This window comes from Macaca nemestrina, chromosome 8 (assembly GCF_043159975.1).
Source record: "Macaca nemestrina isolate mMacNem1 chromosome 8, mMacNem.hap1, whole genome shotgun sequence".
Classification (NCBI taxonomy): Eukaryota; Metazoa; Chordata; class Mammalia; order Primates; family Cercopithecidae; genus Macaca; species Macaca nemestrina.
Window position 1 is genome coordinate 92661463 of NC_092132.1, and position 26824 is coordinate 92688286.

General features: G+C 41.7%; 1 protein-coding gene across 4 annotated transcripts in view; it reads left to right on the forward strand.

Annotated features, from left to right (window-relative positions):
* Positions 1-20240: 20240 nt before the first annotated feature.
* The window catches only part of LOC105463388 (RB1 inducible coiled-coil 1), a 96150-nt gene continuing 89566 nt past the window's right edge, over positions 20241-26824 (forward strand). For all 4 annotated transcript variants that reach the window (XM_071068246.1, XM_011710449.3, XM_011710451.3 and 1 more), the window contains exon 1: positions 20241-20377. The gene's annotated coding sequence lies outside the window, so the exon portion shown is untranslated. The remainder of the gene's footprint in view (positions 20378-26824) is intronic.

Consider the following 26824-nt stretch of genomic DNA (forward strand, 5'->3'; position numbering starts at 1 on the left):
TCTGAGGGTCTGGATGGGGTATGTGATTTGGTTGCTTTTCATGAGAGTTTGAAAATTTACTGGTGATGCAGATATACTTGCATATAATAGCTCGATTATGGTTACGTTCAAGAAAATGAATGTGACAGAGGGAAGGTGAGTGCCACAGATAACAGGTTAGTGATGAAGAAAGTTCTGTGAGTTTTCGCAGAACACAGGAATGCTTTGGGAATCGGGTGCTGAGGGAGAAGCAAAGGCTGGAGTGAGCGGTGTCACTTCAGCAATAAAGTGGAATGAAAATGATTTGATTTATGGAAGGTGAGGGCCCTGGGATGTGGGACTGGCTTAAGCAAATATTTCAGGTTGGAGGAGTTTGAGGAGAAAGCCGAAAGAAACCTAAGTCCTTGAAAGCCCCTGATAGAAATGTTTCATTGGTTTCAGTTGATTGGCTTGGGTGTATCTGAGGGCGTGTTGGAGACTGGAGGGTAACCTCCTCTTGGGAAAGCACTAGGCCAGGCTGCTGGATATTTAGCTTCTTTCAAGATAAGAACTAGGTTCATCCCCTGGGGTCATGAAGCCCAGGTCTGTCTCTTTAGTGGATTTAAATCTCTAATAGCCCTCGATCTGGTTCAGCCTTCCCCCTAAGGCCCATCCCTAAAACAAAGTGACCCTTGAGGAACTTAAGGAAAAGGCTCCATGGCCTTCTGTATAATATTAGAATACTTAAAAGCAGTAGATGATTCAAGTTTGTTTAATTGAATGATTAAACTAAGAGCTGAGTAGGATCAAAACAAAATGAAGAGTTGAATAGGATCTTAGAAATAATTTAGTCTCATCCTAACCTGAAAATTTAGGCAGAAAGATTACACTACAGGCAGCATATCTAAGAATTCATCTTTCCTGATTTCAAGTGTGGCTTTATCTATTGAACTCTCATGTCGTATCTAATTTCAGCTGGAAACAGGAATTCTCAGCATTCCTGAAAGTATTATACTTTGTCATTGTTTATCTGATTGTGGCAGTGCTGCTTCTAAAAATCGTAAATGAGGAATTTTTACATTTTAGTTGAATTAAAATGGGACAGTTTGAAGATGATTAAATACGATATAGGTTATTATAAAACCAGAGGTTTTAAAAAAAATAATCTCACTAATAAGCCAGTATTCAAAAATTTTGTGACTAACATTAATTCAACATTTCTAAACATGGTTGAAGGTTTCTAGCTTACAGTGACCCCTGGTGTTACATTGAAACACATGCAGTCTGTTATTCCTATCTGTTGAAACAGCTCCTGACAGGAGCTGGCCAAGTCTATGTAAAGCAGCCCATTCCCAGTGGCTGTGGGGTAAAGCAAATTTCTGTAAAGGAAATTAAAATCTGTGCATTCAACATACAAAAGACCAACATTTTATTAGGTAATACCTGTACATGTCATTAAAATATGTACTAAAGAAACAGTGAACGAATGAAATTCATTTTTCTCAAATCTCAATTATTAAAGTGACTTATTTTAAAAATAAAAGCAACAATAGGAATTTAAACTTATTTGTTGCCTAATGTAGTAGATGGCAATATCCAAAAGAGATATATAAATTTTTTTTTTTTTTTTTTGAGATGGAGTCTTGTTCTGTTGCTCAGACTGGAGTGCAATGGGACGATGTCAGCTCACTGTAACCTCTGCCTCCTGGGTTCAAGCGATTCTCCTGTCTCAGCTTCCCAAGTAGCTGGGATTACAGGTGTCCACTACCCCACCACCACGCCGGGCTAATTTTTTTGTATTTTTAGTAGAGATGAGGTTTCACCATGTTGGCCAGGCTGGTTTTCAACTCCTGACCTCAAGTGATCCACCCGCCTCAGCCTCCCAAAGTACTAGGATTACAGGCGTGAGCCACTGCGCCTGACCATAAAATCTAGTTTTTAAGTGTCTTGAAATCCATAGTTACACAGAATTGTGTGCTCCCTCACGAATGGCAAATTTAAGAAATCTGTATAGTCTGTGTGAATATGTGAGACAAATCTAAATAATTCAAACTGCACACCAGAACATTTAACTCTGGATATGCTGTCGTAATGAGAGCACAGTTTTCACCTCAAATCCTTCATGCAGTGTGGAGGGATGAAAAGGAACAAGAGGAAAGAGAAAGAAAAAATAGGAAGAAAGGAAGGAGGGGGGAAGAAAGGAGATGGAAAAGAAGAGATTTGTTCTGGTTCATGTCCATAAGATGAAAAAAGGAAGGAAGGAAGAGGAGAGAAAACATAGATGTTGGATGGATGTTTGCAGTTTGAGAGTTGATCACCGCCAAATCTGCTGGGCCTGGTAGAATGCCTGACATGTAGTAGGTTCACAGGTGAACTGCCCTTCAGACAACAGCAGTTTCATAAGGTTAAACTATGTAAAGCTGACCAATTAAAACTATGCCGAATGTATGATTTAACATTTGTATTTCCTGCCTAGTGTGTTCAGAATTAGGTGGATGTGGGTAGCACTCCCAGCTGGAATTTCTTTTTTTTTCTTTTTTTTGAGATGGAGTCTCACTCTGTCGGAGTGCAGTGGTGAGAGCTTGGCTTACTGCAACCCCCGCCTCCCGGGTTCAAGCGATTCTCCTGTCTCAGTCTCCCAAGTAGCTGGGATTTCAGGCGCATGCCACTGTGCCTGGCTAATTTCTTATATTTTTAGTGGAGACAGAGTTTCACCATGTTGGCCAGGCTGGTCTCAAACTCCTGACCTTCGGTGATCCACCCCCCTCTGCCTCCCAAAAGTGCTGGGATTATAGGTGTGAGCCACTGCACCCGGCTGAATTTCTTCTTTCTGTTCAGGCTTCACACCACTGACTAGGCCTATATAAGACCATGCTTGCAGAAACTGTAAAACTGTGTAACTGCAAAGTATTGCCATCATGAAAGTGGCATGGGGCCCTCGAACAAACCCAGCAGCAGTCATGGGTAAAGCTTGTGGCCCAGCAATAATGGAAAACATAAAAGGAACTCCATGGCTGTTAAATTACGATTACAAAAATGCTTCCCAGCCCAAAATAGTTCTCAGTAGAAAGAAACTGGAAAGCATCCGTGGGCTCTAGATTGTGTTCCAAGACATCGGTATCTCAGAGGTAGGAATCACAGGAATGATCTTCACTGCCTAAAACCTTTGACTATACGGAATAACCGTATGATTGTGCAAGAGAGTTTACTCATGACTTAATGTGTAGTGATAAAAAGGAAAGAAAAAGCAGATTTTATCATGACAGTTGTAAAACTGAAAACTGTAGAAGCAGACCTGAAAAATTCCCACATATCAAAAATGGGCCAGTTAAATAAATTGTGTTATATCCATCTGGATAGACTCATATTTCATATGATAGAAAGCTACAGAAGCATTAAAAGAAATATAATAAGGCCAGGCACAGTGGCTCATGCCTATAATCCCAGCACTTTGGGAGGCTGAGGTAGGTGGATCACCTGAGGTCAGGAGTTTGAGACCAGCCTGGCCAACATGGCGAAGCCCCATCTCTACTAAAAATACAAAAAAATATTAACTGGGCATGGTGGGAGGCACCTGTAATCCCAGCTACTTGGGAGGCCGCAGCAGAATTGCTTGAACCCAGGAGGCAGAAGTTGCAGTGAACTGAGATCACGTCACTGTGCTCCAGCCTAGGCGAAAGAGGGAAACTCCGTCTCAAAAAAAAAGAAAGAAATATGATAAAATCTAAGTCTACTGACATCACACATACACATTTATGTACTTGTAAAAACACCTGGAAGAATACATACATATATATATATGTATTCTATATATATATATATGTATACTAAGACTTAGTCTTAATCATATATATATATATGTATACACACACAGAGACACACACAAATTGTGTATGTGAGTGTATTAGTGACTACCTCTTAGGAATAATTTGGGACAGGTAAGAAAATAATTGAATTCTTTTAAATACTTTTTATTTTTTAACGAGATCATTTATTGTCTCATAATAATTTTTTTTTTTTTTTTTTTTTGAGACGGAGTCTCGCTCTGTCGCCCAGGCTGGAGTGCAGTGGCCGGATCTCAGCTCACTGCAAGCTCCGCCTCCCAGGTTTATGCCATTCTCCTGCCTCAGCCTCCCGAGTAGCTGGGACTACAGGCGCCCGCCACCTCGCCCGGCTAGTTTTTTGTATTTTTTAGTAGAGATGGGGTTTCACCGTGCTAGCCAGGATGGTCTCGATCTCCTGACCTCGTGATCCGCCCGTCTCGGCCTCCCAAAGTGCTGGGATTACAGGCGTGAGCCACCGCGCCCGGCCGTCTCATAATAATTTTAAGGATATTAAGTTTGTCATCTAGTAAAGATGATTGTTTTTAGAAACTGTTTTCCTTACTACTATGGATAATTAGCTGTGAAAGACATCTCCAAGAATAAGGATTCCTCAGGCACTGATAGTCTAAAACTGGGAAACAAGACAGGTACCCAGATAACTTCAGAAAGGCAGCTTAGAAGGACCATAGGAAAGGTTCATAGCTCTGTGATGGTTCAGAGGACAAATAAACAACGTCCAGTTGAGTGGACCAGGAAAAAAGGTTAAAAATCGGTAGTCTTTTGACAGGAAGATGAGAGGAGAAGTTTTCAGAAGTGCCAGCCTGAGTAAAGGCATACAGTGGGAAAGAAGGAGCACTTCTAGAACAACAGACAGTAGTAATTGAGCACTTACTATATGCCAGGTGTAATGTTTCTGGCTCTTTACAAGTATTACTTCACAATACTCTTACAAAGTAGGCATTATGATTTTCATGTTAGAGATGAAGAAACTGAGGCAATGAGAGGGTAAGGCACTCGCTCGAGATCACCTTGCTGGCGAGAGGCACTGGCAGGAGGCATAGCTGGCTGGAGCTCTTTTGTCTCCTCACAGTCCAGCCTTGTGGAGGCTGGGGTCTTAGTCTGCAGGGCCTGAGTGGCCACCTAGAGCAGGCAGTGCGACACTGTGTGGTCCAGGTGGGAGGTCACGAGAAGAAGCAGGGATTCCTCACTCACTGTCTAGCTCCACCTCCAACTCTGTAATCTTGTTCCTCTTTCCCTCCATGTGGAAGGGAAGCTGCCTCTCAGAGAAGGCAAGGTGCTCTGCCTTCCCACCAGCTGGATCTTTTTAAAAAACTCCCAACATCTTTTATTCTTCAGAACCTGGACCGGGGTAGGGAGGGTGTCTCACCATGTTGCACAGGCTGGTCTTGAACTCCAGGCCTCAGCCATTCTCCCACCTTAAGCTCCCAAAGCACCGGGATTATAGGTCCAAACCACCATGCCGGCTTTCAAATTGCCTTTTCTTTTTGTGAAGAGATAATTCATATGGTTCAAAACTCAAATTATTTGAGGGTAAGCAGTGAAAAGTTTCTTTTCTATGCATGTGCCCAAGACAGCCAGTGTCACTTCCTGAAAGCAACCAATGCTTCCCATCTCATGTGTATTCTTCTAGAAGTATTTAGAGATAATTACATAGAGTGTATAAAGATATTCCTTGTTGTTTTGTCGCAAATGCATTGGATATGCAGAACATAATTTATCTGACCTGGCCTGTTAATAGACATCTTTTACTACTGTAAACAATATTGCAATAACTATTCTTGTTCATTATTTTTCATACATATAGACATAGCTGGAGAATAAATTGGAATGGACACTTTACTCATTGTAGTATTAATTGTAATCACTTGCCAAATTGCCCTCCCTTGAGGTTATAGTAAATTTATAGTCTGAGATATAAATAAGTGTCCATTTTCTCACCCCTTTGTAATATTCCATATTATCAAATGTTTCAATTTTTCACTTAAATTCTGTTTTTGAGATATCCATATTGATACATGTGGTTCTATTTCATGCATTTTAAATTACTGGGTACATTTTTATTTTTAAATTCTAGATTCAGGGGTTACATGTGCAGGTTTGTTGCATGGATATATTGCGTGATGCCGAGATTTGTGCTTCTATCGATCCCATCACCCAATAATGAACATAGTACCCAATAGATAGTTTTCTAACTCTTGACCCTCTTCCTCCATCCTTACTTTTGGAGTCTCCAGTGTCTATTTCCATTTTTATGTCCGTGTGTACTCATTGTTTAGCTCCCACTTATAAGTGAGAACGTGCAGTTTTCGGTTTTCTATGTTAATTTGCTTAGGATAATGGCCTCCAGCCCCATCCATGTGGCTGCAAAGGACGTAATTTTTTTTTATGGCTGTGTAGTATTCCATGGAGTATATGTACCACATTTTCTTTATCAAATCAATTGTTTTTGGCCCCTTAGGTTGATTCCATGTCTTTTTTTTTCCTTTGAGACAGAGTCTAACTATGTTGCCCAGGCTGGAGTGCACTGGCATGATCTCGGCTCACTGCAACCTCTGCCTCCCAGGTTCAAGCGATTTTTGTGTCTCAGCCTCCTGAGTAGCTGGAAATACAGGTGAGCACCACCACACCCGGCTAATTTTTGTATTTTTTAGTAGAGATGGGGTTTCACCATGTTGGCCAGGCTGGTCTTGAACTCCTGTGTTTTTATTTCCCTAGAAGTGGAATTACTAGGCCATGTAGTTACTCTTTAACCTTTTGAGGAACTGCCAAACTGAAGTGGCTACAGCATTTTGTAATACCACTAACAAGGGTTCCAATTTCTCCATATCCTTATCATCACTTGCTATTGTCTTTTTAATTTTAACTACTCTAGTGGATATGAAGTGGTATCTTGTTGTGATCTGATTGCATTTCCCTCGCGAGTAATGAGGTTGAATATCTTTTCATGTGCTTATTGGCTATTTGCGTATCTTTGTAGAAATGTCTACTCAAATCTTTAGTCCATTTTTAAAGTTGGGTTGTATTTTTATTGTTCAGTTGGAAGAATTGTTTATGTATCGTTCCTTGTTATGTGATTAGCAAATATTTTCTCACATTCTATGTTTTGTGTTTTGTCTTTTCACTTTTTTTTTTTTTGAGACAGGGTCTTATTCTGTCGCCCAGGCTGGAGTTCACTGGCTTGATGTTGGCTAACTGCAGCCGCCGCCTCCTGGCTTCAAGTGATTCTCCAGCCTCACCCTTCTGAGTAGCTGGGACTACAGGCGTGAGTCACCATGCAGGCTAATTTTTGTAGAGATGGGGTTTCACCATGATGCTCAGGCTGGTCTCAAAATCCTGAGCTCAAAGTGATCCACCTGCCTTGGCCTCCTCAAATGCTGGGATTACAGGCGTGAGCTACCGTGCCTGGCCACTTTTCACTTTCTTGATGAAGCACAGAAATTTTCCATTTTGATAAGGTCCAATTTATCTAATTGTGTGTGTTTGTTACCTGTGCTTTTAGCTTAATATCTAAGACACCATTGCCTAATCCAAAGCCAAAAAGGTGTACTCCTGTTTTCTTCTAAGAGTTTTATCGTTTGAGCTATTAAAGTCTTTGATCCAGTTTGAGATCATTTTGTCTATGGTATGAGTGCCACTTTATTCTTTTGCATGTGGATATTCAGTTTTCCCAACACTATTTATTGAGAAGGCTATTCTTTCTCCTTTGAAATATCTTTTATTTTTGTTTTTTGAGTGTCTTGCTCTGTCGACCAGGCTGGTGTGCAGTGGCATGATCATGGCTCACTGTAGTCTCCACCTCCTGAGCTCAAGCAATCCTCCCACCACAGACTCCCAAGTGGCTGGGCTGCAGGCTCACACTACTATGTCTGGCTAATTTTTAATTTTATTTTTTATTTTAATTTTTATTTTTTTAGTAGAGACAGTATCACTATGTAGCCCAGGCTGGTCTTGAACCCTTGGCCTCAAGCGATCCTCCTGCCTCAGCCTCCCAGAGTGCTAGGATTACAGGCCTGTGCTACAGAGCCTGGTGTATTTTATTATTATTATTTTTTGCTAGTCCTTGATTCAGGAGAAAAATCAATTGACTTTAAACTTAGTTCATTTCTGGACTTTAATTCTATTCCATCTGTAATCTTATGCCAGTACTACACTATCTTCATTACTGTGAGTTTGTAGCAAGTTTTGAAATTGGGAAGAGAATGTTTCACAGATTTTCTTTTTTTGAGAGGAAGTCCCGCTCTGTTGCCCAGGCTGGAGTGCAGTGGCACAATCTTGACTCACTGCAAGCTCTGCCTCCTGGGTTCATGCTATTCTCCTGCCTCAGCCTCCCGAGTAGCTGGGACTATGGGCGCCTGCCACCACACCTGGCTGATTTTTTGTATTTCTTTTAGTAGAGACGGGGTTTCAACGTGTTCGCCAGGACGGTCTTGATCTCCTGACCTCAACTGATTTGCTTGCCTTGGCCTCCCAAAGTGCTGGGAGTATAGGCATGAACCACTGTGCCTGGCCTCTCAATTGCATTTTAATCGTTTATTGCTATTGCATAGAAATACAACAAAATATTTTCAAGTAAAAATAATACTTCTGAAGCAGTTATATGAAATAGGAAAAAGATAATTTTTTGAAGTCACTTAATATGGACTTTAACATTTTTACTTATTTTAAATCTGTAGTACCCACTGTGTTTAGGACATACCATAACTTTTTTTTTTTTTTTTTTTTTTGAGACGGAGTCTTGCTCTGTCGCCCAGGCTGGGGTGCAGTGGCCAGATCTCAGCTCACTGCAAGCTCCGCCTCCCGGGTTTACGCCATTCTCCTGCCTCAGCCTCCTTAGTAGCTGGGACTACAGGCGCCCGCCACCTCGCCCGGCTAGTTTTTTGTATTTTTTAGTAGAGACGGGGTTTCACCGTGTTAGCCAGGATGGTCTCGATCTCCTGACCTCGTGATCCGCCCGTCTCGGCCTCCCAAAGTGCTAGGATTACAGGCTTGAGCCACCGCGCCCGGCTTTTTTTTTTTTTTTTTTTTGAGACGGAGTCTTGCTCTGTCACCCACGCTGGAGCACAGTGGTGTGATCACGGCTCACTACAACCTCCAACTCCCTGGTTCAAACAATTCTCCTGCCTTGAGTCTCCCAAGTAGCCTAGATTACAGGCACGTACCACCATGCCCAACTAATTTTTGTATTTTTAGTAGAGACAGAGTTTCACCATGTTGGCCAGGATGGTCTTGATCTCCTGACTTCATGATCTACCTGTCTTGGCCTCCCAAAGTACCGGGATTACAGGTGTGAGCCACTGCACCTGGCCTCATAACTTCTTAATAAAGTCTAGCTGAACCTCCTTCCAGAAAACCTGTCATTTTCAGTTCATTTCTTGGAGATATTGAATTTTTTTTAAAAAAAAACTTCTTAAAACAGGAGTATAAAATTTCTCTTGAGAGCCTTAAATATGGTAGGGAAAATACAAGCATTTCACACAAGTATCTCTTTGGTCAGCTTCCAGAACTCTGGGAGTAGAAAAAAATGAAAGGAAAGGAGAGAAAAAGCCTATAACACGAATGTAAATGGTAAGAAAGATGTAAACTTTAAAGATATTTTATGGCAATTCTTTTTACAAAATGTTTTAAATGTAACTAGATGTTTGTACTAAAATACATACAAGCACTTTATACATTTCAAAAACTACTGGAGTTAGATTTTTCAAAAAGTATTGATGGCTATTGTATAATTTCTGTAGGGACCATACAAATGTCAGAGCTACAGTATATTTTACATGCAATTTTTCATTCTAACCTATAGAGCAATGTGAGGTAGCTAAAGTAGATACTGCCAACACAACTTCAAAATGAGGACCTTGAATTTATAGACGTTAATTGATTTTCCAAATCCAAATGAGGTCCCAGATTTTCCAACTCCTAAATGCAGCCAACTTACGATGTATGTCTATAAACTATATACACATATTTTAAAAATTAAGGCACATGTGAGAATGATATGAGTTCAAATTAATCTATAATAATCATACAAACACATGGAAAGCTTTGCGTGTAGATTAGGATTTTTCTGAAGAGCTTATTTCAAGGGAGGGGTGACATCTATTGACAGAAAAAGATTGAGCAGGATTGTGAGGATTTTTAGAAATTTAGTCTTGTTTCTCAAAGCCATTCCTTGTATTAGAATTCCCCCTAGAACTTATGAAAAAATGAAGAGCCCTGAGCCCTGCCAGTGGTGAAGTGTATTTGACACTCAGAGTAGATAATTTTTTAACACCCCATTGCTCTATAAGTTTCAGTAACAATGGAATAACAATAATAATAATACCTAGAAAAGAAATTGACAGCAAAATTTTTTTAATCGAAACTTTAATCAAGGCAGTCAAAAATTTAAAAGTTAAAAAAAAAAAAAAAAGCCACACCAGTATTTCAAAACCGAAAAGAAAAAATCTATACTACTTGATAGTTTTGAGATCTGCCTAGGAGTTTTAACTTTGATGCCTTGTTAATAAGTCATTTTATGCAAACAATTGTCCAGCAACTAATAAGCGAATTTCAATAAGATAAACATCTACAAGATATAATGTTTCTACTAAATCATACTGATGATAGTGTTTTACTTCTTGATTTTTAATTTTAAATGAATAAACAGTGAAACTGGATAAATTTGAATTTTAAAGATATTTAAGTTTTGTAAAGTATTTCACATATGAACTAAATTTTGTACTTAGTAAGTGGTTCCACAGAATGACAGAATGAGATGTTAAAATGGGATGGAGTCAAAAACCCATGACTACCTTAAATAGAAGGGACAGAATAGTGACTGTTGGAGAGAATTTGTGGATGCAAATAGGTTTGCAGATTTCAGGGCAGAAGAGGAAGTTTTTTCCTCATGGCTTCTATTTCCTCAATGTTGTAGGAGGTGAGATTATTTACCAAGGAGAGAACTGGGAAGCGGTGGGAATTAGGGATTTAAGAATAGTGCAGACGATCTGATGGAGAGTAGGAAGAGTGAACTACTAGGGAAACAACACAGAAAGCTTAGGCAGAATTGGAACCCACATTTCCAGACATTCAGTTCAGTGGTCCTTTTAATAAATCATACTGAAAAGGAATGACTATTGGGAAAAGTATATTGCATGAATGGATAGCAGGTAGGGTTGATTAAAACAAAGGGATCATTTGAGGAAGAAGGCAAAAAACCAAATGGTGTTATTAAAATAAATAGACTTCAGAGAATCGGAAAAAAAACATTCATTTTATATGATAAACAGAGAACTCATTTTAAGTTACAAAAGACTAATGGTACATTTTTCAAAAATATGTAGACTGGAAAGTGTAGAAAAATGTACGTATAGACAGGAAAAATCACTTAGAATTTGATTTTGTACTTACTTAAAAAGCTTTGTTAGACTTCGTTAGACACATTTTTATTATATTGCCCATATATAAAAATGAAAATACAAGCAAATTACATTGGTAAAGGTATTTCTAAAATTTCATCACTTTTGAAATATTACTTCCAACTCAGAGGTTGTCTGGGTTTTTCCACAGAATTTATCCTTTGCAGCACTGAAATCACTGGCAACAAGCATTTCCTTACAGAATCCACAAAAGAACTAAAGCTGTGGTGCTAGGTGCCTAAGCTGTCTTTGGGAATGTTGTACAACACATCTTATTCATCACTTCTCTCACCATTATAGTTAGGATTTTTTTCCAATCTGGTGTTTTTGATGTCTTACAGTAAGCACAGGAAATGGATGGCATTGGTTGACAAGCCTGGAGGACCACTATCTATCCACTGTTAAATGGACCCAGATTTCACAGATGTTAAAATATGAAAAATAGTAAAATATAGTAGCTTGCTAATTTGTTTTCCTTTGTCTTTAAATATTTTTTGGTTGGGCAGAGTGGCTCATGCCTGTAATCCCAACACTTTGGGAGGCTGAGGTGAAAGGACAGCCTGAACCCAGGAGTTTGAGACCAGCCTGGGCAACATGGTGAAACTCTGTCTCTACAAAAATCACAAAAATTAGCCAGGTGTGGGGGTGGGCATCTGTAGTTACAGCTATTAGGGACAGTGAAGTGGAAGGATTGCTTGAGCCTGGGAGGTTGAGCCATGGGTGTGCCACTGCATTACAGCCTGGGTGAGATAGTGAGACCCTATCTCAAAACAGATAAATAAATAAATACATATTTTTACAAATTTTTAAGACTAAGGTCTCACTTTGTTGCCTAGGATGGAGTGCAGTGGTGTGGTCATGGCTCACTGTAGCCTCAAACTTCTTGGCTCAAGCAATCCTCCCACCTTAACCTCTCAAGTAGCTCGGACTAGAGGACTGCGCCACCACACCTAGCTATATTTTTACTTTTTTTTTTTTTTTTTTGGAAACAGAGTGTCACTCTGTCACTCAGGCTGGAGTGCAGTGGTGCAATCTCCGCTTACTGCAAGCTCTGCCTCCTGGGTTTACGCCATTCTCCTGCCTCAGCCTCCCAAGTAGCGGGGACTACAGGCACCTGCCACCACGCCTGGCTAATTTATTTTTTGTACTTTTAGTAGAGACAGGGTTTCACTGTGTTAGCCAGGATGGTCTCGATCTCCTAACCTCGGGATTCGCCCGCCTCGGCCTCCAAAAGTGCTGGGATTATAGGCGCGAGTCACCAAGCCCGGCCTATATTTTTACTTTTATTTTATTTTTATAAAGACAGGGTTTCACTGTGTTGTCCAGGCTGGTCTCAAACTCCTGGCCTCAAGTGATTCTCATACCTCAGCCTACCAAAGTGCTGAGATTACAGGTGTGAGCCACCATGCCAGGCCTGTCTTTAAATATTCTTCTAAAATAAAATATTAATGGCTGCATAGTATTTCATTAAAAAATGTACCACACTTTAGCCCTGAATTCTGAGAAGGGGTTGATTTTGTCCCTCTGGGAACATCACAAAATGTCCAGAGGCATTTTTGATTGTCATAACTGGGGTGTTACTGGCATCTAGTGGGCAGAAGCCGAGGAGGTTCAACATCCTAAAATGTACAGGACAGCCCCTTATAACAAAGAATTAACTGGGAGATATGAGACTGAGGAACTCTGTAGCCTATTGCTAGACATTTTTTCTTGTTTTTGAGGCAGGGTCTCACCCTGTTGCCCAGGCTGGAATGCAGTAGTGCAATCTCAGCTCACTGCAACCTTGCCTCCCAGGCTCAAGCAATCTTCCCACCTCAGCTGGAACTACAGGCATATGCCACCACACACCTGGCAATTTTTTTTTTTTTTTTTTTTTTGTATTCTCGATAGAGATGGGGTTTTGCCACATTGTCCAGGCAGGTTTAGAACTCCTGAACTCAGGGCTATCCACCTGCTTTGGCCTCTCCAAGTGCTGGGATTACAGGTGCAAACTGGGAGCCACCTCGCCCAGCCAACTTTTTTTTTTTTTTTACAACCCCTGCAGGACCAGCACCAAATTCAGGGGTAGCATAGGTTATGCATAGGATATAGGATTACCCTGTGCAATTGGATTACCTGGGTTCAAATCCTGGCCCTGACATTTACTAATTTAAGATCACTAACTAGAAGAAAGTACTTTGAATTAGTAACTTAACTGCTCCATGCCTTATTTCCCCATCTGTAAAATCAGAGAAAATTTACAGAAACTGCACAGGGCTGTTAAGACAACTAAACAGGTTGATAAATGTAAAACCCATGTCTGGCATCTAAAGATAAGTGTTTCATGAACTTCAGTTAGGTCATGCTTTTTAAAAACTACATTTATTGGCCAGGCACGGTGGCTTACGCCTGTAATCCCAGCACTTTGGGAGGCCAAGGCGGGCAGATCACCTGAGATCGGGAGTTTGAGACCAGCCTAACCAACATGGAGAAACCCCATCTCTACTAAAAATACAAAATTAGCTGGGCATGGTGGTGTATGCCTGTAATCCCAGCTACAGGATGGTGCAGGAAAATCACTTGGACCCGGGAGGCGGAGGTTGCAGTGAGCTGAGATCGCGCCATTGCACCCCAGCCTGGGCAACAAGACTGAAACTCCATCTCAAAAAAACAAAAACAAACAAACAGACAAAACATTTATTTTTATAAACACTGTTGAGGCACTGGCAGAAATAGGAAGGCATACAGAAAAGTCAGGAACAAAGAATCTCAAGGTTTGGGGCCTAAATCATTGAATCTAATGTCTCTGAAACCATTAGATGGTAGTAAAATCAATTTAGTGTATAAGACTAGCAAGAGGAATAAAAAAGAGTAGAAGGTATCAGAGTATATCACAAGCAGCAAGTACTTTTTCCTGTATGTGTATACCAGGTCACAATGTGAACCTGTATTTCTTAATGTGGATCATAGTAAAAGTTAAAAAGTCACCACCTGAAGTCTAACCACTACTTGACATTTGAATCAGTTCTGTATCTGTGTCTACATGACTGATTAATTTCTGACTTAAGGCATTTTATAAACAGTGCCAGCTCTATTTTTGGACATTGTGCTAGGCAGCTCTTCAAAATAATGAAAGACAAGAACCTAATAAAATATGACACAAAACGGTATCATCTCTTTCAATCTGAAAAATGACTACAAATGTTTTGTCTTAATCTATTGGTTTAAATCTTTCAGGAAATTCAGCATTCTAGAAGTGTTTTCTTGACTATGTTGCTGCAGCACTGGAAACAGTGTTGCTTATGAGCTCATCAAGTCATCACTAGTTTTGAAGATGTTCATTCCTAAGTTAGCCATCACCATTATTACCAGTAATATGTGTGAGTACCCACAGACCAGCTGAGGAGGGCAGCTTTCAGGTCTGTAAACAGTACTGAAAACATGAACTTAATTATCATAGTGCCAGCAGCCTCTAAATAGTACAAAATCATATACACCAAATTAGTTATGGTTTTAAAAACAAAGTCCAAAATAGTACATCTTTTTAACCTTTTAAAAAATGAACAATAATTGTGACTCATACTTTGAATAAAGCCAAATTATCTGAATTGTGGTTGCTGGTTATTTGAATATCACCTAAAAGAAAATTAGGGTAATGACACTAAATTGTTTGAGAAATATTTAATACATGTGCTGAATGCCTCCGGCAGAGTTGACAAAATTAAGATGTGTACAATGATCTTCCCAATAAACTGAATGTACTTTGGTAAATAATTAATATCATATAAATTTGTTACTGCAATTATATTTATTTATTTATTTATTTGAGATGGAGTTTCGCTCTTGTTGCCCAGGCTGGAATGCAATGGTGCGATCTCGGCTCACTGCAGCCTCCGCCTCCTGGGTTCAAGTGATTCTCCTGTCTCAGTCTACCGAGTAGCTGGAATTACAGGCATGCGCCACTAGCTAATTTTGTATTTTTAGTAGAGATGGGGTTTCTCCATGTTGTTCAGGCTGGTCTCGAACTCCTGACCTCAGGTGATCTACCCGCCTCAGCCTCCCAAAGTGTTGGGATTACAGGTGTGAGGCGTGAGCCACGCACTGAGCCTGCAATTATTATTATTTTTTTTTTTTTTTTATTTTTTGGAGATAGAGTCTCATTCTGTCTACCAGGTTGGAGTGCAGTGGCATGATCTTGGCTCACGGCAACCTCTGTATCCAGGTTCAATCGATCCTCCCATCTCAGCCTCCTGAGTAGCTGGGACTACCGGTGGGTGCCACCATGCCTGCCTAAGTTTTGTATTTTTAGTAGAGACAGGGTTCCATCATGTTGTCCAGGTTGTTCTCAAACTCCTGAGCTCAAGCAATCCGCCCACCTCAGCTGGGATTACAGGCGTGAGCCACTGCACCCTTCCTTTGCTACTGCAATTGCTTTGAATGGTCCCCTTTACAAGCCTATGAGATATCTGACGGCAGGAATTTTCTGCAGTAACTTTCTAGTCAACCATCAATATAAATAATTCCTGACTGCCAAGCTCTCCATAAAGTTCCAGCAATTTAAAAATTAATAATGCATAGTTCTTAATCTTAAGAGTTTCACAGACTAAGAGGGGAGAAAAAAATTTACGGTTGTAAGATACAGAGCAAAGCTAATAGAAGGGTAGAGACTCTAGAAGTTAGAAACTGCTAACATCCAAGCTGTATTTTTTTTTTTTTTTTTTTGAGACGGAGTTTCGCTCTTTTTGCCCAGGCTGGAGTGCAATGGTGCGATCTCAGCTCACCGCAACCTCCGCCTCCTGGGTTCAAGCGATTCTCCTGCCTCAGCCTCCCAGGTAGCTGGGATTACAGGCATGCACCACCATGCCTGGCTAATTTTGTACTTTCAGTAGAGACAGGGTTTCTCCATGTTGGTCAGGCTGCTCTCGAACTCCCGACCTCAGGTGATCTGCCCACCTTGGCCTCCCAAAGTGCTGGGATTACAGGCGTGAGCCACTGCGCCCATTCCCAAACTGTATTTCAAGGGATGACTTTGAAAGGTGAACAAGTGGGGAAGAACATTCCTGGATGAGGAAACTCATATAGAGCACGTATACAGGGGAGAAAAGTGCTGGCAGATAAGCTGGAGAGATGGGTTGGTACCTCATCATGGAGAGACTTTCATGCTAGGTTAAGTTGTTTACCCATGCCCAGGGTCGGGCATGGTGGCTCACACCTGTAATCCCAGCACTTTGGCAGGCCGAGACGGGTGTATCACAAGGTCAGGAGATTGAGACTATCCTGCCTAACACGGTGAAACCCCATCTCTCCTAAAAATACAAAAAATTAGCCAGGTGTGGTGGCAGGTGCCTGTAGTCCTAGCTACTTGGGAGGCTGAGGCAGGAGAGTGGCGTCAACCTGGGAGATGGAGCTTGCAGCGAGCCGAGATCGCACCACTGTACTCCAGCCTCCGTGACAGAGCCAGACTCCGTCAGGAAAAAAAAAAAAAAAAAGTTTAAATTGTATCTAGTATATAAAACAAGACCAATGAAAGTTGTTAGGCAGGGAAGAGAAGTGATTAGACTGGTCCTGGATGGAGTAAATAATGGACACTGATAGGAGGTCAATTAAGGTATAAATTGAGGGCCTGAACAAGTTGTGGGTTACTGTCAAATGTTTGTTCAGTGCATACCATTGTATACCAGGTATAGTACATCTTTTAAAAAGGATCTTATAGTCAGCAGGTTGGATGATACTGAAAGATACAATGTGAGAATCTAAAGAAATTACAAGCATGTGGCCAGGTGCTGTGGCTCACTCCTGTAATCCCAGCACTTTGGGGAAGGCTGAGGCAGATGGATCCCTTGAGATCAGGAGTTTGAGACCAGCCTGGTCAACATGGTGAAACCCCATCTACTAAAAGTACAAAAAGTAGCCAGGAGTGGTGGCGAATGCCTGTAATCCCAGCTACTAGGGAGGCTGAGACAAGAGAATAGTTTGAACCTGGGAGGTGGAGGGTGCAGTAAGCAGAAATCGTGTCACTGCACTCCAGCTTGGACAACAGAGTGAGACTCTGTCTCAAAATAAACAAACAAACAGACAAGCATGGTGGGGAATGACTCCCAGAGTAGGTGATATTGAAGTTGAGAACTGAAGGAAAAATAAGATTTTAAAGATCTGAACTAATTTGAAGTACTTAGGGTATTTATTGTACATCCTGTATAATCCCTCCATACTCCTAAAGAAAACCATTTTCTTTTGCCCTCACTGTAAATCTACTGAAGCATCTAAAATAGTTATTAAATTTTAAAAAAAATAATGTGATGAAGCCAGAATTAGGTTTCTCTCTTCTGTTCTCCCACAGCACATTATCTTTGCATCATTTGCACACCATTATAATTACTTGAAAATTTGGAAGAGATCCAAAGAATGGACAGATATTTAGGGGCGCCAGGAAGGAGACAGCACAAAAGGGAAGGAGTATAAAGTTCAATAATTTAAAATGGCAAATGCTTTAGAAAGTTCAAATAAAATCTCAGTACTGTAATTTACTGTAATTTGGAGGTCCTTGTTAATGATATGTTTGCAAGTTAAAGTAAGAAATGCACAGTAGGCCAAAAATGAGATTGGACTTCCTATCAGAAAGCTTGGTTGAGAAGTGATGCTACAGAATTTTGTTTGTTCTTTTTTTTTCTCTTTAAATTAAGGAAGGGAGAATAGAGTGTCTAATAGGCAAGGAAAGTAACTTGTCACGACTTATTACCATGGATACATGTATTAGTAACTTATAAACAGTATTTCCTCTAGATATTTGCACATATATAATAGAATTAATGTTAGTACATTTTCACTTATCCCTAGGAAAGAATTACTGATGCATACAAACTCTTAACATTTACACTGGAGGTGTATAAGGTATGAACCAGTCATTTCTGGTAATTTATTGGGATTAAGAGGGAAGGTTAGGACTGAATTAATTCATTTTCCAAAGAAAAAAGTCAGACAACATTTATTATTTACCAGATTATCACTGGCATATTTCAGCAATTTTTTTTATTTTTATTTTTTTTGAGACAGGGCAACACTCTGTTGCCCAGGCTAAGAGTGCGGTGGTGCCATGATGGTTCACTGCAGCCTCGACCTCCTGGGCTCAACTGATCCTCCCACCTCAGCTTTCTGAGTAACTAGGACTACAGGTGCGCACCACCACGCCCAGCTAATTTTTGTATTTTTTTAATACAGAAGGGGGTTTCACAACGTTTCCCAGGCTGGTCTCGAACTCCTGGGCTCAAGCAATCCTCCTGCCTCGGCCTCCCAAAGTTCTAGGATTACAGGTGTGAGCCACTGCACCAAGCTCCAGCAAGATTTTTACATTCTAAATTGGGTTATATTTGTAATAATGAATGTCACTAATAAGAGGAAGTGCAGGTACCACTATGTTCTTTACAGGCCTCATACTGTTGTTTATTCTTTTCTTTTTGTTTTCATTCTTGGTCATACTGCTGTTTTTCTTAGCCAATTTCTGGCCAAACTCCTCCTCACCACTTATTTTATGTATGCTGATTACTATGCTGTACTACTAAATTCGGCTCTTGTCTTGCCAGTTCACACCTTCCCCTAAGGCATAATAACCATTATACTGCTTAATTTTCGCTTTTCTGCTCTATCTTGCTGGGGTGGTGTAATAAAATTCCAGCTTAACCGAGTAAGCAAAATGGCTTGCCAATGATGATAAGGACCAGATTTGTTTGGATATGTGGCAGCACAAATTTAAAAGTAAATAAATAAAACAAGCCCATCTCAATCCTAACTTCCAGACACTGGTCAGGGTGATTGAAAACTGAAATTGTTCATGCTAACAAACGTTTTACAGTTTCCACCTAACATTTTGTTCAGTTTGGTGCCTTCTTGTGCCTCTTATTTTTACAAACACAACTCAGAAGCCCTGATAACTTTAGAGAAGGCACATCCAAGTTTTTACTCATTCCAGATATTCCTGGATATAGCAGGAATTTGAAAACTATTATGTAATTATTCTACCTGTAACATCTGCTCATCAGATTTTAATATTCAAGCCTTGTGGCTTCAAGTCATTGCCTGTGACTGATCATCTTTACAAATGCAAGAGTCCCCTGAAACTGTCTCCCACCCATTAGGGTGCTCATACTAACAGCTAACCCACTAGACCCACTACAAGATTTAGTATTTGTAAAGCTGAAAACGTGGTTGTGGCGTTTACATTTTCATTCCGATCGGCTTAGCCTTCGCTCTCTTCTCTCTCGGATGTTTTCTTGCCTTACCTGGTCTGAGAAAAAAATGTGCCGCCTAACCCTTGCAGAGTTAACACGGGGACGCTTGCCAGATGCGTGCAGTCCCGGCGGTCCGGATACGCGGGGAGGTGGCGGCAGGAACGCCTGGGCCAGGCGCTGGTACGTTATCCCGTTACAGATGTTGGCCTAGTCCGCAGGTTGCCCCTGGAGAGGCGACGGCGACACCAGGCCCTCGACTGGCTCCGCTCCTCCGCGACAGGCTGAGGGAGACAAGCTCTCTTTCGCCTGGGGACGATCCAAAGTTTGGTGGGTCGGCCTTAGTCAGGGCCTACTCGCTGTCGCAAAGAAGGTCAAACTCACCTTGGGAAAGTACACGCCGGGACGGCAGCTAGCACCATAACAGGCAGCACCAGCGGCGTCTCCCAGGGTCAGCCCAGGACAGCCAACAAGCCCCGCCGCCCAGTGCCGGAGGCGGGGCCGCCCCCTTCCCGGCAGGCTGCCGACTTCCGGACCTGCGTAGACGCCTATCTGCGCCTCCAGGCGCGCCCCTCCCCCGGCAGGCCGTTTCCCGGCATGCTCCGCGGAGGAAGAGACGGAGTCGACAATAACAAACCAAGCCGCGGCGGTGTCCGCGGCCCTGCCGAGCCCTCGGCGTTGCCTCAGGGTCCCCCAGTCGCCTGGGCCCCTCGGCTCTGACAGGCCGTGGCCCTCTGTCCCCCGGCCCCAGACCCAGAGCCGAGGGGCCTGCCCGCGTCCTTCTCCGCCCGGACCCCTCCCTCCTGCCTAGAGTTCGGGGCCCCGGCGGGCGGGCGCCCGGGACGCCGGCGGTTGTGTCGGCTTAGCGGTGCCGAATGGGCGGTTGGTAGCCGCCGCCGAGGACTAGGCGGCGGCGGAAGATGGTGCCGGGGGTCGCTGGCTCTGCTGCTGCCGCCGGCGAAGGAGGAGGCGCTGCCGGGTAAGTGTCGCCGCCGCCCGCGTCCCCTTCCCCCATCTGGCACAGCGGTCGCGCGGCGGGCCCTGGCACGGTGGGCCGGGGTCGCGGGGTCCAGGGTTCCGGCCGGCCCGAGCCCGGCCCACGCGCAGGTGTGTGCACCCGAGGGCCCCGGCGCCTCCCGCCCCGGCAGGTGTTGCCCACTGGCCGCCTTCCCGGCGCAAGAGCCCCTTTGGAGACAAAAGCGGTTCGAATCGATGCTCCACCAGGCAGGCTGCGGGGGGTGTGGGTCGGGCTCTCTCGTTGCGGGGCTGCCAGCGGCTTTCTCGGACGGAGCCTTGGGATCCCTCTCTCTGCGCTGCCGGTCAGCACCCGGCCTAGTTGCCGGAGTGGCCAAGGGCGAGGGACGTCCGAACCTCCCGAGACACATCCTGACTTGTGCTCATCGCTGCCAGGGATCAGCCCTTAATTCTGTGTTGGACTCGAGAAACGGGAGAGTGGAGTTTGGCCGAGGCCGAACGAAGCTCACCGAGTGGGAGGAACGGAGAGATGATATCTTTGTCCCGACCCCAGAGTGCGAGGATCGGTATAAAGTTACTCCTAGGAATGACTCAGCCTGCGCCCGCCCCACGGATAGATTTGAGATGGGCGTGCACGCGGATTTTACAGCTTCCTTGGTAGAAACAAAAATACAGTAACCAACAGTAGAAATGGCAGCTTCTGAATGGAATATCTCTATAGTTTCTTCCACCGCCTGGTGGATGTGCTGTGTTTACTGTTTATGGTTTCGTAATCTAGTCTTTTCCATCATGACTCTTTGAAGTGTGGTCATACCTTGAAGTAGTGTAGACCTGGGTGCCAAAGAAGACTCATGTGCTCACTGTTGATAAAGAGTCACGTTACTACGAGACATTCAGCCAGATGGGAATGTTCTCAAGTCTGCTGCAAACATTTAAAGTGTACCTATTTGCTAACCATTTTACTGTGTAGTTTCTTAGATTTTTATGTTTTGATGAAGCTTTTATGATTTAAACGTAGGTTTGGACAGTTAGCAATTTAGGAAGACATTTAAATAGATTTAATTGTGTGTTTAATCAAGAATGTTATTACATTTTGGTAGACGATAAAAAAGAGGGTCCTTCCACTTCTGATCAGATAAAACTCTTGAGAAGCCAAAGGACTACTGAGGGAGGTGGCTGATTTTATTTTTTGGATTATTGGATCTATAAGCAGACCATTGCTAGGAATGTGAAAATATGTTCGCTTTTTGTATTTGTTGTAACAGAATATAGCCCTAATGAAGATATTTTGTCAATAACATTCCTATCATGTCTTTTAATGTTTGTGATTGTGTTCAAAACCTGGATAAAGTTTTATGCCAGGGATGCTTTAGGCACATAATGCTTATGTGTAGAAACCTCTGTTGATGGAAAGTGGATATTGATGGAGTTCATGTTTTTAAAGTAATTTTATTTGGTCTATTTTGAACTTTTTATGGTAATCAAGATATGATTATTTATGTAACTAATCCTTTATATGTTTGTTATTGGACGACAGGGAAGACAATGAAGCGGTACTTGTCCCTGAGTTTTCTTTTAGCTCTTGCTGCCAAACACAAGATCAGGATGCATGGCAGATTTACTCTTAGCAAATCAAGTTCATAAAGGCAGAGGACACAAGACTTTTGTTTTCGAAATTTTGAACCTAAATTTTGATTGTTAGCCTGAGAAAAGTTTTTAGACTCTATTTAAGATTAACTTAAAAATTTTAATCATGCATTCAGCAAATATTTGAGTACCTACATACTTTACTTTGCAGATGTGTATGTCTTATGAATATCTTTTTAAAAGAATGGCTGATAAAATGTTCTCATTCAGGTAATGATATTTTCTAACTCCGGTTACACTTTTCTTTTGTAGTAATACTGGCCTAAGTCACTTAGGTGAAAATCTAGCAATCCCTTTCAGCACACTTTCACGATTCTTTTATTATCTTTTTACCACTGTGGGGTTTTTGAACTAGTTGCATGAGGAACATAAAAATGTTTAAGTAATTATTCTTGAGTAGAGACGGGGTTTTACCATGTTGGCCAGGCTGGTCTTGAACTCCTGACCTCAGGTTATCTGCCTGCCTTGGACTCCCAAAGCCCGGCCACTGATTGACTTTTGAATAAAGGCCCAAGAGAAGTAAGGGGTGTAAGTGTGTGACTCTCTTGAAAGGAATTTTGGTGGAAGAAACAGTAAGTGGAACGGCTCTGATATACATGGCATATACAAAGAAAAATGAAGTTACTGAGGCTGGGCTAGTATGAGAGAGGGGATAGAATTGGAAGATTGGGGGACTCTGCATATCCAGGTTTGGAAGTCATGGTAAGGAAACTAATGTACTGTAATTCAGCATGTGCAAAGGCCTACAGGTGAATTCAAGTAAACCCAGCATGGCTGGAAAGCAGTTGAAGCCAAATTCATCTCATTTATTCCTGAAATGCTAATTGAACCCCTGCAGCGTACTCTTTTAGCTTCAGCAATGCAACAGTGAACAAGAAATACGTGTATGTCTATATATATTTATTTATAGGAAATGGGCAACCACTGGAAATTTTAATGGATGTAAATGACAAATGCAGATTACTTTGAGAATGTAGAATAGATAAAAGACTAGCCAAGCAGATTGAATAGTGCTAGGTTTATGAGTTTTTGCTTAACTCACATAGGTAAAAGGATGTAAAGATTACTTGTCTCTGATTCTTTAATTTATTATGGACCAAATCAGCTTAATTTGACTGTAAACTGTACCCCCATTGTTTCGGGCCCTGAGAGGATGGCATTTCTTTCCATCCCTTTGTAAAGTTCCGGTTCTGTTGGATTACTTTTTGTAAATGCAGTACTTGAGTGGCTCCAAGTACCCTCTTTCCTGGGTTAATTTGTTTCTGCTTTCATAGCTGTTCAGTGAGTGCTTTGAGGATTGTGGAATAACAATCCTCGCCCATTTTTTTTTTCATCCATGATTTTTTTCCACCCGTGATTTTGCCTTTTGAATTCTCATATTTTATTGGCTTGTAATTGTGCTAGGAGATGAAAATAATTGTGATCCATTTCCTTTTTTTGTCACTGATTTGAGACTGTTCACTCATGTTTTCCTTCACATTCCACACATTATACTTGTTCAGTAACTGTTCAGCATACCTGTTGAAATATTAATTCACTGCCATATTATTATTATAGTAATATAATGGCTTTTAGTAATTGTTTTACTGCAAATGCCAGATTTGGGCAGGCTGGTTTAATATTGTTATATGTTTATAGATAATCTTGGTTTAATAGAATGCAGCTAATTCTACATTTTCTTTTTTTCTCCATCTTCCCTGTGTTATATAATTCTATATTTGATATATAGATAATTTTGGTTTTACTGTTAGATTCCATTATGAAATAAAACACACAACTAGAAAATTTTCACTAAAATCATGCATTTTATGTAGTTTTTATAAATGATAGGGACACCAAAATGTGTAATGCATTCATATGTAGTGATACAGAAAGAGTTCTGTTATTTTATGCAGTTCAAGCAAAGTCCATAGTAGTATGTAGGGTGTTACCTCATTTTTATAAAACCATATTGCCTGAGTATACACATGTACTTCCTTTACACCTAGGGAAAAAAACTTAAGGGGGTACTCCAAAGTATTTTTCATTTTTGTTTCAAACGTATTCCTGTTCTGCTATTTTTACCTCGTTTGCTGTCTTTGGGCACTACCTTTATAAATGTTCGCTTCATTCTTTTGGTGAAGTTGCTTGTCTAGTTTATAGACAAGGCATATATTTAGGAAGTCTGAACTTTTATGAAAAAGGTTTTCTTTCAGGGAAATGTTAGGAAAATGCCTGACCTACTCATCTTTCATTCTTTTTCTTTTTCTTGGCAGAGAAGGGGTAGGATCAGATTAGAATACATCTGATTTGGGGAGACTGATGCCCAGTTTTCAGTCCCTGGGCAACCTAGACACTCCATTTGTGGAGGACATTATCTCCATTGATGCAGTAGCCCATGACCCCTCAATGAGGGAGAATTGCTAATAATTGCAGTTTACAGAACTAGAGATCAGGCAAAATTATTTCCAATCGTCTTTTCTCTCTGAAGGTTTTAGTCCACTTTAGGGTTATCTAAGTCTCATGTGTTCTATTCAGCTGGAAAGCATCTTGAAGATATTTGTATTTCAGGCACCTAGCAGTGTCTGGCTTATGTTAGATGCCCCCAAAATAGTGGATGAATAATGAATGTGTCCAGTTTTGAAGGTCAGAGATTGTCATTGGGGTGTCCCCTGTCACCTTCTCATATAAAGAAGCAAATACTGTTTTTTTGTTTGTTTTTGTTTTTTTAGGCAGAGTCTTACTTTGTCCCCCAGGCAGGAGTGCAATGGTGTGATCTAGGCTCACTACAACCACTGCTTCCTGGGCTCAGGTCATCCTCCCACCTCAGCCTCCCAGTAGGTGGGATTACAGGCACGCACTACCACTGCTGACTAATTTTTGCATTCTTGTAGAGGCGGGGTTTCAGCATGTTGCCCAAGCTTGAACTCCTGGCCTGAAGTGAGCCACCCACCTTGGCCTCCCAAAGTGCTAGGATTACAGGCATGAGCCACCGTGTCCAGCCTAATTCTAAGTTTTGACTGTATTAGAATAGTTGACAATAAGGCTGGGATAATTGACTATCATCTTGGTGGTAATCTCTCAAGAGAAAATTGTAAATTAATCTCCAGTTGATAAGTTGGATAGATTTTAATGAGTATGTGAGATACTTTCTGGTTCTTTTCCTCAAATATGGGTATACATGGATTCAGTTGTTATCCCTGTACATCTGGAAACAAATGCACTGGGGTCAGTATATTTTTATTTTTATTTTTTAAGATGGAGTTTCACTCTTGTTGCCCAGGCTGGAGTGCAGTGATGCAATCTCAGCTCACCACAACCTCCGACTCCCGGGTTCAAGCGATTCCCCTGCCTCAGCTTCCTGAGTAGCTGGGATTACAGGCATGCACTGCCACACTCAGATAATTTTGTGTTTTTAGGAGAGATGGGGTTTCTCCATGTTGGTCAGGCTGGTCTCAAACTCCCGACCTCAGGTGATCCGCCCACCTCGGCCTCCCAAAGTGCTGGGTGGCATGAGCCACCGCACCCTGTTGGATCAATGTTTTTTTAAATACACCTCTCTTCTCCCTTTCATTTATAGCTGACTGTATCCACTGTATCCCAGGAGGATTTAGGAGGAACAGATGTCCTCATAATGAGAGAGAAGTTTTTCCCCCCCAGATAAGAGAATTCCTGCTATCTTATATTAACTACTTAAGAGTTCTGTAAATTCAGAGAAGGGAGAAAGAATACTGTAGGCCACCTGTGATAAGGGAAGACTTCCCAAAAGTGGTAATAGGACAATACTTGGACTTTTATTTGTTTTTTGTTTTTTGTTTTTGTTTTTGTTTTGAGACGGAGTCTCACTCTGTCGCCCAGGCTGGAGTGCAGTGGGGCGATCTCTGGGTTCACGTCATTCTCTCGCCTCAGCCTCCCGAGTGACTGGGACTACAGGCGCCCGCCACCACGCCCGGCAAATTTTTTTGTATTTTTAGTAGAGACGGTGTTTCACTGTGTTAACCAGGATGGTCTCGGTCTCCTGACATCGTGATCCACACCCCTTCGGCCTCCCAAAGTGCTGGGATTACAGGCCTGAGCCACGGCGCCCAGCAATACTTGGACTTCTAAAGATGAGTAAAATTCAGATAAGCAAAGATGGGGGTATTTTACCTGGCAGGAATATGTAAAGTGAGGGTATAGGTTTGTCATTTAAGGGAATAGTTGATGATACTGCTACAAAGATAAACGGGTTAATTATGAAGTTCTTGAGTGCTGGAGTTTAATTAAAGTCATAATTGCCACCATTTTTAAAGCTGTTAGTATATTACTAGCACTGTAAAGGAGTCTGAAGTACATTATTGCTATCCTTCTCATCTCTCTGAAAGGTATTGTTGCAATTTGTAGATTGTTAACTGATGTGTAGAGGTTACCTGAGCTTCAGTGAGATAGATGGTATTCAAATACAAGTAAATTTTGTTCCTAAGTCTGCCATTTTTTATTGTTAATCTAGCCTATGTCAAGTTGGCAAATTCACATGCTAAGAGGGGTGGGCAGATAGTGCAGTTAAGTGAAACTGAGTACTGAACCAGAGGTGACAAGGAGAGTGTAGCTGTAAAGGAACCACAGATTTGTGCCCTGCTATAGGCAACAGCAAGGTGCTAGGGAAGATATTTGAGGGAAGCAGCCTGACTACCTTGGCTGTAACTGTTAGGGAGTATTTAGGAAGGATTTAAGCAGGATAGAGATTTAAAGGCAGAGAGAAGAGGTTGCAGGCTCCTAAGTATGGGTTATGTCATTGGAAAATGAGGGGTTGGATTAGAAAGGAAAAAATGGGTAGGACTTGGAC